This window comes from Ptychodera flava, chromosome 14 (genome assembly GCF_041260155.1).
Source record: "Ptychodera flava strain L36383 chromosome 14, AS_Pfla_20210202, whole genome shotgun sequence".
Taxonomy (NCBI): Eukaryota; Metazoa; Hemichordata; class Enteropneusta; family Ptychoderidae; genus Ptychodera; species Ptychodera flava.
In genome coordinates, this window is record NC_091941.1 from 32366492 (window position 1) to 32381841 (window position 15350).

The following is a 15350-nucleotide window of genomic DNA, read 5'->3' on the forward strand; positions in this document are numbered from 1 at the left end:
AGCAGATATTCTTTATTATTTAGAAGCAGCTACAAATAACTTCAAAATTTTCACAGTGGATCATTTGTAACCATGGCAACCATATGCAGACTGACAGGTGACAATATTTACTTCCTGTCCATGCATTAAAAATTCCATCAAATTTTCATCTGTAGTAATGTCAAACTTGAATATTTGATTTTTTGAGCAAAGGTTTACACGTGAGGGGTGGATATGACAGTTACAGCAGACAGCTATTGCATAATTTTAGTGTACTAGCCGTTTCCGTCAGAATATTGTTATTACAGTCATGTATTTTCCACTGCTTTGTACTGAACTGTTTCCTTTTTGTTATGTTATATTTTGACTTGTTCTAAAGGAAACCATCATAATAACATAGTTCCTTGTCAATTTGTTGGAATGGTTAGGCGTTTTGTTGGTGATTCATTATTTTAGGTTTCCTTTTCAAGTTTCTGAGTGGAGAAAATAATACAGTTTTGAAAGAGCATGTTGAGGAGAAAACCTTTATTTTGAACCTTAACACTTAAAAAACAAGGATAAAAACATCGCGTTTTCTCTGTCCTTAATTTCATATGCTATAATTTGCTCCTACAATTATGGAAATTTATGGAAATAAGTCCATTTAAAACTTTTCACTCTTTTGTCCAGTCTGCTCACAGAAAATTTGTTATGAGTAATTTTTTCGATGAGCAATTTGCCTAACACGTTTCACACCATTCATTTACCACAATACAGACTTTCTTCAATACATAAACATCATTCAGGCCACAAAACATCAAAGAGAAAGAATCGTTAGTTTGTTCTCAATAGTGCTTCAACATTGTTGTTTTGTGCACATTGCATGTACACATTTTATAAACACACCGCCTCTCTTCGTACAAGCACATCAGTCATTACCTGTACTATTCTTACTTATAATGTTGTTCTTAATCGCTGCAACAAACATTTTCTCAAATAAAATGATTAATATTGTATGTTTCCGGTAGCGTCAAAATAAAATCATGACAAACAAGAATCTTTTAGGTTTTGCCATGTTCACACACATTCCCTTATATTTGAACCCTTCAACACAACCATCACTGAACTATGCATCCTTTGTGTACCCAGGTATAAAGTTCAAAGGTCAAGTCAAGGGATACACAGAAAACATACATCATCTAATTACATTTTTTTGTGGCCAAAGAAAAGCACTGCATCGTCTTGTGGCCATGCCCAATAGATTCTTTTGTGTAATTGCTAAATATCTGCACTTTTGAATGTGATAAACACAAAATGATTGAAATGATTTGTTAAAAATACTTTACTTTCATGTCTGCGAATAAAAAAAATTAGAAGATCAGCAAATGAAACATTTTTCAGGCCATTTCGTCCTGACACTGTGGAATGCTAGATGAGATATAGCAATTTGCATTGGTACCAACAATATCCAAGCCTATCAAAAAGGACATTTGCCGTAACAAACGCACTACTGTCGGTTAAAGATATAGAATTGTTTCTGTAAAGACTCGTTAAGTGGGTGGATAATGGTCTGCTACACAATACCAACGTCACTTGTTTTATAGTAACCTCTTTTAACTCTTGGTCACCGTGAATGTCTGTGATTTCCTTCAACAATGCCATTTTCAAATACCACAGTCATTATGAGCTACGGCTAATGTTAGTGTAATTGCCCTGGAACACAGAAAATGAGGGTACCTAACATAAAACTGGCGATTAAAAAACACAAAACAGAGCTTTTTCATTGCTGTGATGTCAGCGTAAACCATTGGATGCCGTACCTGAGTGAAAAGAGCATTCTAGAATTTGATGTCGTAAATCCGTATGTGTGAGCTGTACATACACTTCTGAATGGTTGTGTTGTAGGATGGTGTCAGGTAAGTGTGTTTTTGCCCTATGTACACATGACTAAATGAACTGAGATATTCTGAGAAATAAAGGCAATTTTTTCAGATTCAAGGTAAATCTTCCTGGAAAGTGAACAATCATGTGATTGACAGAGAAATAGCTGCACTTTCTACTCTGAGTGGAGTGTTTGAATAGCTCACATCAATCACAGCATACCCTAAACTAATAGTAAGATAATTGTCATAAACTATGTGTCAATAGCAATTTACTGTGTCTATTGAAATGACTCTAATATGGCCATTCAAGTTGATCAAATGCAAACAGTTTCATAACTTGACAGCTTCCTTCTGAACAAACAAAATGAACGTACGCAAACTTTGGTTTCATTTAAAGAGAGATTTATTTAGATAAACGCATTTGTAAAATGCCTGAAACGTCACCAGAGCTCGGTACTGATGACAAAATGATATGAGCTTGTGTCATATGGCCCTATTGACTCAGTCCCAGGTGTACCGGCCATGTCACCATCCAATCACAGGCCTTGTACATAAAATATCTGTCATGGGATTGATACATTAGCCTGATTGACAAATGTAATGGTGAAAGCGGAGCATATGTTTGAACAATAGACTTTGCAGTAAAATAGCGACAATCACTGTTTTGATTATTGTGCAGTTAGATGTTTATTATATTGCGTGAATGAAATAAGGTAAATACTGAAATTTTGGTTAAAATTCGGTACTCTTCTTTGTACAAGGCCTGGAATAACTTTTTACATAGGTTAAAATTTAAACAAAGTTAAATCTTTTTATGAAACCATCATTTGGGTATTTATTAAAACTTGTTTGATATTCGTATTATAATGTATTCATAAGTGATAATTCATGTATTATCACTACATTAATTTATCACAAAATAAAGTTGTCTGGTGCATCTGCGAAAGACTGAAATTTACAGATATCACGTTATTACACAGACATCATGATTAAAACATCTTCCCTTTGGCTTTTAATGTAATTTCTATATCACTTTTAATTTCATGATATCATAAAATCTACATGATTGATAGGACAAAGCGGTGTAAATTGTAGGAATGTTCCGTGTCTGATCATAGATCATTGCTGTTAATGTAGAATTATGTCAATTGATATGGACCAATGATAGATGTAATATCCTATTGCACAGCTGATAAAACCATTTCTCCTTATCAATTTCATGATTGATATTTCTACTGAAGCTCTTTTTGTAAAGAATAAAGAAAATTTGTCAACAAAAACAAGGAAAGAGGAACTTGTTAGTGCTAGTCAACTTATATTTTGACAAACATTTGATGTTGCAAGCATTTACTTGAGCTGACTTTGATGAAAAAGCTTAAGAATATTCTAAATAACACAAATTTGCATCAGACATATATCATATTACTAATGCATTGTAAAAATTTCCATGTAATTGTAAACCTGTTTGGCTGAAACTTTTACTGTTTTAATCCCAGTTTATCAGGATGGAATTATAGTGAAATGTTAGCTGAAAATGAATTAGACAAAAAAAGAGATATTTCCCTGTAAATAATAGTAATGGAATCTTGAAGGAAAATTCAGAGGGCATTTTTAGTAATAGGAAATACAATAAGCTGTATGCCTTCAGTAATATATGGTATTCTTCTGTGCCTGATTTGTTTTCAATAAAGAAATCTTTCCATTTTACCCATTATAGATTATAGTTTTGTAACTTTGAGAAAGTAGATGAGCAAATAGCCGGAAATTCAAATTTGTTATGATATACTTAAACATAAGACATGCAATAATCTTGAGAAACATCAGTTTCCTACTCTATGCAAGGTACGATTTATGATCTTCCCTGGCACAGAAATTCAAAAACTTATCATTTTCGTAGCCTGTTGTTATTGCTGAATAAGTGAGTAAAGTGACCCATATCTCATGAGTATTGCTACAAAATGCACTTTACCAGTGACTGCGGGTCTTTCTGTAATGAGTATTTAATAAGTATAAATCAGGATTAGAAGGGGAAAAAAAATTAGTTTGTTTTGGGAGTAGAAAAAAGCATCAGGGTTTGTTGGATATATAGTTTGAGGTTATCAGTGCTTTACCATGCAATTTTTTGAAGCTTCTGGTAACCATGGGGATAGAAATGGTCTCAGTTACTATGGGGCACCAGAAAGCTTTCTAAAAATTATCTGATTATGCTATGAATGAAAAATCTCTGCCAATGTTTCTTGTTAATTTAGTTCCAAACAATGCATGATAAACGTCATCAAGATTTCAGAAATTCATAGCATAAGGTCAGTGATTTCTTGGGTCAAGGCTGGACAACAACAAAAGATGGTTCTTTAAAATCTTGGTAGTTTTTGCTGAAATTCATGAAATTATTTTATTTCTATGTGGCAAGTTTCATGCAAACTTTCATTCCTAGTGTAAATAAAGTTACACTGAAATATTGATAAATATTATTCAACATTTTGAAATATTTTGGTAGACTAATTTGTGAATTGAAATAGCAAGTAAGACATTTGAATGATTGTGTAAGTATGATTTTTTATTTGATTCTTTGCTTTCTAATCATGATTCCATAAAATTCATATACAGCTTTATGCATAGTATTGAAAATTTGTTTCTGTAAGCTTCTATGAGTTGACATGGAAGTGGAAAAGTTCTTAGCATATAAATTACCCATGGATTTAAAAGCTAGCTTAATTTATTAAAATGAAAAAATCTCAAATATAGGAATGTGCTGCAATATTCAGCACATCAGTTCTCATTACCTGAACTTACAGAAAAATTTACAGTGCTTGAAGTGATGCTAAAATAGCAACTCTCTCAGAATCCAATCCAATAATTGTAAATTAACCGAAATGACAGTTGGTAGCAATCAAGAGAAATTTAGGAACTGCTGCCATGGCAACCACACTCAGCTGTATTGGAAATAATTAGCCACCTGTTGTTCACAAGATCACTTAGGTAAATCTGGCCCTTGGACTTAATTTAGACAGATTTACAAGAATTTTCACCATGTACTTGCTATGGGCCTGTCTTTTGTGAAATTATTACCTCACTTGTATGCCGTTGGAAATGTGCGACAAGTCCGTATTTAGTGAATTTGAGGTTGTCTGCAGTGGACACTGGGAATAACCTTCAAGTGTAAAATTTGATATAGTTAGAATTAGAGTATTGTTATGTGATGTGTGGATGAATTGGCTGATAAACAGCCATAGGGAATTTAAATCTGTATTCTTCTCAACTGACTGTCTTTCACTCTTATATCATCCATCTAACAGATTGTTTCAAGTGCACTGTCCCTTACATATATCAGTTTCCATTAATTTAAAGTTCTATTGTGAATAAGTGAAGTGCTGGGCCAGCGCAGTCGGTTTTAATTGTCTCTTTCTGATTGAAGATTTTATTGATTGTTTTATAATAAAGTTACTTCACACTGCTAATCAAATCGAATTCAAGAACTTTTGCTCTTTTTCTCACCATATTTGCAAAAATAGGGAGCCCAGGGCATCTTTGTAGAATTTTAAAATCAACTTGTTTTTCTGCCAATGGTTAAAATTGCAAATTCAATGAGACTACATGACATTGCAATCGTCCTTCAGTGATATGATCTGTCTGCCTGAGTGAATCTTAAAAGTGACTTCAAACTTTGTCATTTACATCTGTTTTCTTACAATGAACTTTTGATTATGTCTTTATAGTATTATACTATCTTGATATTAATTTCATATATAAACAAAAGTTGATAAAAACATAAACTTTCTGTGATTCCCCAGAACTAGTAAAAAATGGTATTGACCAAGTAAATCTGTGTTCACTTGATATCTGATGCATCGCGATCATCAAGCTTTTCACTGCGAGAATTGCAACCATACTGTCTTGACAGATATTGTAAGATTATTACTCATAGCAAATTGAGTGAAATAATCGCTAACAATTGTGTCTGTGCAATTTATTCAGAGCATAGAAGTACCTTAACCATCATCTTGTCTCTTTACTTCAGAACTGTTTGTGAAGTGCACTGTAAATTGAACTTTGACCCCTTGACATATCGTTTAGCTCTGAAAACATTTGCAAATTTTTGAAAGCTTGGCAAATACAGAATTTTTCTCCTTTGAAAAATCTGATTTTTTTTCATGAGCAAAAACATCAGAGTCTGATATTTTATACGTTGGCAAGATACATGTAATGATTGTTTAAAAAACTACAACTTGCTGAATAATTGACCCAAATATTTGACTACCAACGTATACAGAACAGTGTAATGGGAGGACAGCTACTTGCTGTATATATAAATAGACAATTGACCATCTGTTATTTGTCTCAAGTATAAGAAATATCAAAAAGATTGAAAAAGGCATAAACAATTAATAGATGAATAAATAACTAATTGTCAATCATAATTATTCATCAGTTTTATGCAAAGCTGCATGTAACTTTGAAAACCAAGTGCAGTTTTAATTCCTAAATGAAACCTGGTAGTATTGTTTCAGTTCTAAATTTTATATATCTCATAGGGTACAGACTATGCAAATAAACTTTCATCACAGACCTATTATGATGGGCTGGCAAGCCTGACAACAAACCTTTGGTAATGAAACTTGTTATGTTTAAAGTACTGAAAAATATTCTATTTTCAAGTGTTATACATAAACTAAATATGAAAATCACAGATTTCATTCATCATTCCAAAATTATTTGTCTTTTTTGTCAGCAAATAACAACATACCGGTAGACAACAATATCAACCACGTTACTAAGTTCTCTCAGAACATATGTGCCAATTTATGACTAATTGCCTGAAATCAAAATTGTAATGAACATGAAAATAATCTTTTCAGAACAAGAATTGAGAAAAGGTCAATGGTAAATGTCATTTGTTTCCATCATGACACTCAGTTGAAATTCAACTTCAGAAAATGCAGCTGTGGTAAGTGATGCCGTGCCCACTCCATGATAGATTTGAAATAATTTGGAGGAGAGGCTGGGGATTTGACAGTATTGAGTCACAATTTTTGCTGACAATGCAAGGCTGTCATTTCTCTTATCTGACACAATACCAGCATTAGCCTCCATTGCATCTGCTCCTAGATGCCACGGACTTCCTAATGCCCAGCGGCAACAGTTCAATAACTGTCTCCATATCAAGCCATATTTGTTCCTGTCATTCCCAGTATGAATATTTACACCTCATAAATTTTACAAAGTATGCTCGTAAAAATTTCTGACTTGTTGGTAAATTATTAAAACGTTTCCAGAATGGATTCTTTCAAAAGTTAAAGGCATTTGTATGTTAATGCCATTAATGTTTACAGCCATTATGAAGATTAAACATCTTCAATATTTGATTTATTAACCAGACTTCAAAGGATGCATGGAATTCTATTGAATATCTTATCATAGCGGCATTCAGGATACACCTGTATGTTGTGCACTGAGGACCTGATCAGTGAAGTTTTCATAAAATTGCAGAATATGTCATAAGATTGTATGTTATGTCATAAATAACTACCTCCTGGCTTACTTTTTAACCCCTATTTTTGTAATGTATTTGTTCACTATCACCCAGAAAACAATGGGGTTGGGTTAAACCATGCAATGATGCATGCTTGTGAATGGGTTAAAACTTAAAAATTTCCAATAACAGTGGTGATAACTCAAACATTGAACAAATCAGTGGATAAGAGCTGTTCAACTACTGAAATGAAAAAGTTTTGTGCAATGTACAAAGACCCTATCACTGAATTTTATTAGATATGCTATGTTTTCAAATCATTCAAATGGTGATGAAAATGATATTTTAATCTGGCCATTGTATTGTGTATTGAACATTTCAAGTAATAAACTCTGCTTGGATAGGTTTGTCACTCTGTCCTGAATTCACAATGAGTGTAAATTTAAACATCAGTGAATATGATACATTTACAACCAAGGAAATACAAAGATTGCAACATTCTGTCCTTCCTGTTGTCTTCATTTGCATTTTAAAAACCATCAGAAAGTACCCTGCTCATTTCCTGCTCAGTAAAATCTGCCATTTCAAAAGTAGATGAGAAAGATATCAGCAATCATTGCAGCAAACTGCAAGACCCCTTTTTGATTGCCTTGATTAGTAAAAGTCAGGTTCTTGAATTCTAAGCAATGCCATGCCTAGTCTGACATCTTTATTTGATTCTAGATAATTGTGATATATCATTTTAAGACTGAACTGCAAACTTGAAGTCTCACATGAAATAAAAACGGTGAAGAATAAAATAGTTTACCTATAAATTGTTGAATGAAGTTGAATGTGTCGATGATCTTCCTTCAAGTTATGATACTACAACTATCTATCTATCTATCTATCTATCTATCTATCTATCTATCTATCTATCTCTCTCTTTCTATATATATATACATATATATATATATATATATATATATATATATATATATATATATATATATATATATATATATATATATATATATATATATATATATGGTAAAACTTGATAACAAGTAGAAAACAGGACTTAGGCATTACTTAGTTTCACGCTACATGTGTTCTCTGTGATCATCAGACAATATATATATATATATATATATATATATATATATATATATATATATATATATATATATATATATATATATAAGATTTTGTATGTCATGTTTGTTCATATTTTTTCATGTGCACATATAAAATTCATGTTATTCATAAAAGTTATATTCTTGTGTTGATGCATTGGACAATTTTTAAGATGGAATAAACCCATTGTTTCTTGTTTGAATGAATGCACATTAAGTCAAATATGACAGTAACAAATAGAAGTTTTTTATTGACTGTTAGACTCCCATGCTATGAAACACAAAAATTGAATTGATGTTTTCTAATGTTCCTGTATGTCTGGTTCAAATAACATACAGATATTTTTGTCAATTCCATGCCATCAGCAAATAGTTTTGCTTCAGAAAGCTGTCATTTGTTCCATTTGGAAACATCAAAGCACCAATTAACACAAGTGTTGACAGAGCTTGATTCAAAGCCTGTCATAGGAAATTTTCTCCTTCCCTGAAATTCCTTAGAAATCTGACTCATTCCAAGGAATACAATGTACATGTCAATATTGAATTTCTCTCATTTATGTCGGCATTGTCCTTTTAAATAACCTACATCTTAAAGCAAGTATGGTTAACCCCCCAGTAATCAAAGTCAATATTATAGCAATATTGACCCAAGTGCCAGTCAATAGTTAGTTCCATTTGATTTCCCATTTTCCAGTGGCCACCTAATATATCAATTCCAGCCTTAATAAACCTGAAGTCTCTTTCAATAGTCATTCACTTTAATACAAATAATATAATACGACCATTATCCAAATTACTTGTATTTGGCTATTGTCGCTGACATATGAAAGTGCTTGATGTTTTTATAGGTTAGGTACGCAGTGCGTCGGTGTGTATTGTGTAGACTCAATAAAATTTGTGTGTGCTGTGATTTATTTTTACAAGTTTAATCCTATCAAAGTTTAGGTTTGTTGAAATTGATATTACTGTATGGATACTTATGTTGCAGTCTGCTACAGTCCTATATTTGTGGTACATGCGGTGTTGTGCATGCTGAGATGGCAATTCTCAATTTAACAAATAGGATTGTGTTTTCTTTAACTTAAAAATTCATAAATGTAATCAAGAGATAATGTGCAAAAAGAGTAACCATTCTCCAATAGTGAATCTGATACCCTAACCACATACTGCTCCACAGTGCTTGCCTTGTATTTAATGACGGATATTAATTTGAGTGAAGTAAATAAGAATTGCAGATAATAGAGTTTGGATGGATTATTGTTTACACCTGCAAAGGATAAGATTTTGAATCTTGTTTTGGATAAATTTAGGTTTTTTGTGTTTTTTTTGCCATGGACTCTGCAAATTTCAGAAGTGACCAACAAGTACGGTAGTATTATTGCCAGCTGACCAGCCTTACCACTGTTCAGACACCTGTTGATTCTGTCCAGTAGCCGTTACTATCAAATTTTAAACATGGTGCTATTTATTCAGTGATGGCCATAAAGTGTCAATGCTTTGACTAATGTACTATTCACTGCTGTACAATATTTGTCCACACCTATCTGACACCAATTTCACAGTCAGTCAACAGTGAACACAGAATGGTGTACGTATCGGCTGTTGTGTTGATTGTGTCCCATCACACAGGGACAAATCAAACCAATCTGCTTTGTGTTTTCCCATTGAATTTCTGAGTACTCATAAAGGAGTGGAACAGTTGAAGTTGGCTTTGTACCAAGCCAGTTCTTTATAAGTCTGAATATCACAAACACCTGATTGTGGGGTACTTTCTAGAGCCTTTGCCAATGTTTTGTTTCATTCTCAAAAAAAACAACAAAGATAATATAACAAGTGTGAGAAATACTGCTATATCCTGACAGATATTTCTTGGATATGAACATAGATTTACAAAAATAGAACTATTTTTGTAAATCCATGATATGAAGAAGGTGAATTCCTTGATTTAATATCCAGGAATACAATCATAAATATATCAAGGTTAATTGTTGAAAATTAAAAGAAAAGGTTGGTACATGTAATTGAGAATTCAAAAGTTCAAAATTTTGGGGTTTGGAAATACTGGGTATGTGGGGTATGTATACATGTGTAAATCACCAGTACATCAAAGTACATGACAAAAATGAAAATGCTGAAAATGTAAGTTGATAATTTAAAAATTTTTGTAGATCTGTGAACTGTAGGTTTAGTACAAATAATTTATATTTGTAATGGGTAGACAGTTTTGGTATTTGCTTCAGAGAAGTTTCACACTTAATTGTCACTTTGGTAGGTTAGTTCTCATAAGGAGGTATGCACACAGCACATTCCAAAGTCAACATTCTTGTGAGAATCAGGCCGAGTACAAGAGTGCCTCACCCTATCTTGAGATTTGTCAAGCTTAGGTCGATACGCACAACTGTGTGCCCATGAGTACGTATCGTGTAAATTGACACACAAAAAACCAGTCACTTCATTTTGTGCGGTACACCTTCAACTTTTACACCCCTGTGTGTATACACTTCAAGTATCAAATGTTATATCCCCTTGGACAGCAACTGGCAACCGGTGTGTATTTCTGTTTGTTTATATCATGTGTGACCATAGAAATTAACTTCCCTATTGTTGACCGGCAGCCAGGTGAATCAGATCGTAATCTGGGTGTAAATCCCACTGGGGTCACGGCAGGGCAGACTGTTATTGTTTGTCGAGTGTGACTGATTTATCAACTACGGTTTGTTGGGGGTGTCCGGTGAAGGGCCCTTTGTGAATCTACTTCAGTGGGAGTTGATTATCAGGGTGATTTGAGTCACACACCAATCTCAGTGTGGAGAATTAATATCTAATTTATGGTTCATTTTCACCGCATGCCATTTAACATCTAAATGCTTACATGTACATTGTATGATAAATGCAGTTTTAAACGGGTTTGATACTGTCAAGTTTTTTCAGGTGAAGACAAAAATGTCAAACAGTTATAGGTCAATGAGGAAATTGTCTAAAGGCCAGAAAGTCATGAAAAATAAATTACTTTTTGGATGAGAAATATATTTTCTTCATAATTAAAGTGGAGGTCAGACAATGCTATTACTCCAAGTCAAGTTACAGGATCCAGGGGCTGTACACATACTCTACTATTGAGTTGGATATAATTTTACCTTATCAAAATCAAATCATCTTCCAGAATGTGTATTACATCTTAGAATACTTTTTCCCAGGGTGGCTATCATACAATCATTGTTCATTCCTACATGCTGTACATGTAGCCTTGTCAATAATATGTCCTAAACTCATATTCATCTTTATCTTCTATGATCTCAAGAGCCCTGGGAATCTTGAGCTTCCATAAATGATGTTACTGTAGTGAGGAATGCATAATATCCTTTTAAAGTAACCTCTTATCATGATCATTACATGTTCACGTTTAATCAATCCCAAATTTTTGAAGGGCCACCTAGTCTCATGGAAACAGATTTAACTCCATTATGTATGGACTCCTGAGAGGTGCATTTCTTTCATCACTCACCGTCTAAAATTTAACAATGATTGATTTTTTCCCATGGATGCGAAGCTTCCAATCACTCACTTGACAAATTGCCATGACAACATTATCATGTGGATAAATTGTTGCCGGAGTTACATAATCATACATTTGCAGAAAACCCACAGACTCCATTTCTTCATTGTAGACAGCAAGCCCGGCCACTCTGTTCATATTTATCCAGTAATATTGAATCTTCACAAATCTTCAAAGTGGGGGATTTCCGGACTCTGACAGTGAGAAATTTAACCAATTTACTTCTGTTGTTTGAGTAAAAGTCATCCTTAATTGGATTAAACGCTGAAAGGTCAATAGTTGGATTCAAGCCTGAAGGATGTCTGTGTTTGACGTCTGAAAAAGTAGCTGATTTTGGTTCCATTCTGTGAAACATAACAAATCACCTGGAATAGGACTCACCGTTTACTATGTGAATTTGACAATATGTTGGGAATTTGCTCACAATTGTTACCAGGTCAGAATCTTTGTTGCCTGTCAATTTATTCAACCTACTGGTGGACACAAACAGATTACATTATGCTTTTTACAAATTACTTGAAGAGAAAAATAAAAATTAATGTTAATTGAAAACTTTAATGCAAAACACAGCTGCCAGCAAACGTATCATAGAAATAGTATAAGGTTCACAGTTTCATTTGTCAGTATAAAAAGCTATTGGTCCTTGAAAATTCCAGTGTACCAGTCTTGAAAAGTGTTTTCGTGATAATGAGATTATTTTACTCAAACAAGTGTTGTTCATTGATTAAAGAATTAAAAATTGTCAGTTAAGGCTTTTTTGTAGTTGAATTATAGATCCCAACTATTTTCTAAATACTTATAAAAATAAAATTAAATACTGGGTAGTAAGTTGTTGCTAATAGTGTTGATCTAAGCAATTTGGGCAGGCTTGAATTCTAACAATATCAAGCTTTGGTATGTCCAAACAGTCATGATTTATTCCTAATGACTGACAGTGACAAATACTCCGAAGAATTTCCTGAATTACTTCCTCATATTATTAAATTTTCCTGTGTCTAAGATCCAAAATTTTTGCTAACTGATAAATATATGTTTCTGTTCTGTTTGATGACATGCCAAAGTACCTCACAAATATATCATGTGTACTGCATGCAGGCGCTGTAACCACTGGTGTAGACTTGTAGAGAGAAAATTCATAGATGCTAATTAACGTTTGGACTCGGGCCATATATTAATATTTGAATAATATTTTTTTAAATTTTGATTAGATAAATTTAATATCATAGAGACATCATGTTTAAATTGAAATTTGAGACATTGGCTATTGTAAGATTTATACTTCCAAAATATTGGCAATGATAATTCTGAATGAGATTTAATTAAGTTCAGGGTAGTACTGCAAGACAGATAACCCTGATTATGCCAGTGGCTTGTATCTGACTAATACTTCTGAGCTCAAACGGAAGTGATTTGAAGAAGGAATATGAAAACAGTGGTCTAGCAGTAGCTTGTTAATGTATTTTTCATCGTTAAAAGTCTCAGTATCTGTAAGATCACTCCATAAAAATTGTAATGTTCCAATCTACACCAGCCTGTTTATGCTATCAACTTTTCAAGAATTTAGCATAGCAATATGAAATCTAATTAAAATATGTATATTTGATACATACATGTGCTTGCATTGAGAAGTATCCACAAGTGTTTATGAAGCGACATATTCACAGTTTTTTTAGGCATTATTTTCATGTAGAGAAAAATATCTTCTTACAATAAAACTTTAACACAAATAATATGCATGTATCATATGGTAAGTGTGGAATGTCACTATGCTATACTGTGTGCAGAGGCTAAAGTTTGTTTGTACAGTCGTACAGATACCAAAAATTAAATCATTGACCTTTTTATCTGTTCTGTCTATAAGCAGTTGCTAAGATGTGTTTTGTGGAACATCCCTTCAGCAAATTAAATAAAGAAATAAGGCAACAAGTCATAGGAAAACAAATGAACCCATAAATTTCTGGTAATTTAAGTAATTTTCACCATTAATATGGAGGGATGGGGATATCACTTTGGTTGCTAAGCAACAGCATAAACAGTAAACATAAACTGACAGCGTATAGGTACAATTATGACAATGCACCAGCAACTATAATTATGGTATTGTATTGTCCATTGATGATCACACACCTCAATCCATTACAGGAAGAGGCGCTGCTCTTTGTCCGTAAAAGAAACAATAAAAACACCTGCGTTTGCAATGTACGGAAAGCTCTGTGAATTCTTGGCGTGGCTTGGTTTCTATGGAGTGATCGACACTCCGGTGTTTGCATTCGTAAACAAACAACACAGTGGAGCTACATACAAGACCAGACTGTATGAATTCATATACTCTGCTGTAAAGTACAGTGTATGGAGTTATGAATAGTTTAATTTAATTTTCATTGAAACAAAGTCTGAAAATTAAATTTATGATAACTAAGTCACATTTGGTAGAAGAGACTATAAAATTATGCTGACAACTCAAACAGAGGGCAATAATTCAGAGAAAATCTTTTGACAGAAATTAGCAAGCTATAAATAACTTCAAGAATATCTGGACTTGCATTTAGTAATGGCCAGCGGCTGTTGTTTCAAAAACTTTGAATTTTGGATGTTCCACATGAATCACCATTAATTGTGTGAAATGATAAAAGTGTTGTCATGTACATGTTGCTAAGGAATAGAAAAAAAAATGAATGTCACAGATTTGATTGAATTAAAAATCTATTAATACAAATTATTGTGCACACATTTCAAGAGATATATACTAGGAGAATTGTTGCTGCTTGATATATGTTAGAAAGTTTGTTTGAACCCTTGTATCAACTGTATTGATTATACTTGGTAAACTTAATGCAAACCTGTACAACTAACTGTTTGAATCATACCTAACACCGTTTGGAAACAGATTTACTCCACAAAATGTTCCCCAACCATGAAATCAATCTCCCTTTTACTCAATGAATTATTGGTGAAAGAGACATTCAAGGTCAGATCTGTATATCATAAAGTGTCCAGACAATTGCTCTTTTCCATATCACTAATAGACATCACTATGCACAGTCACTTCTGCTCTGACCAACTCTCTATAACTATGAGAATTTCTGACGCTGTCAGAATTCTTTAAACACAATGTTGTAATCCATTGCACACATGCAGTAATGGATAAGGCCTACAGAATCGGATTTAAAAATACATTACTGTAACTTAAAAAGGAATGTTTTGTTGAAATATGCAGTTGGAATAAGTGGAGTCTGAGTCCAAATCAGCTACACTCAATGGTGTCAAGCCAATGTTTCACCTCAGAGTTCTTCCATGTCCGAGTGGTGTGTAATATTTTGAAAAATGAAAAAGATAAGACAGAGTGGATACAAAGTTGGTACAAATTT

General features: G+C 33.1%; 2 protein-coding genes across 2 annotated transcripts in view; one reads left to right on the forward strand and one right to left on the reverse strand.

The window, feature by feature from the left end:
* The window catches only part of LOC139150202 (egl nine homolog 1-like), a 227996-nt gene that overhangs the window by 167917 nt on the left and 44729 nt on the right, over positions 1–15350 (reverse strand).
* The window catches only part of LOC139150203 (arginine and glutamate-rich protein 1-like), a 32523-nt gene that overhangs the window by 4415 nt on the left and 12758 nt on the right, over positions 1–15350 (forward strand). The window lies entirely within an intron of this gene.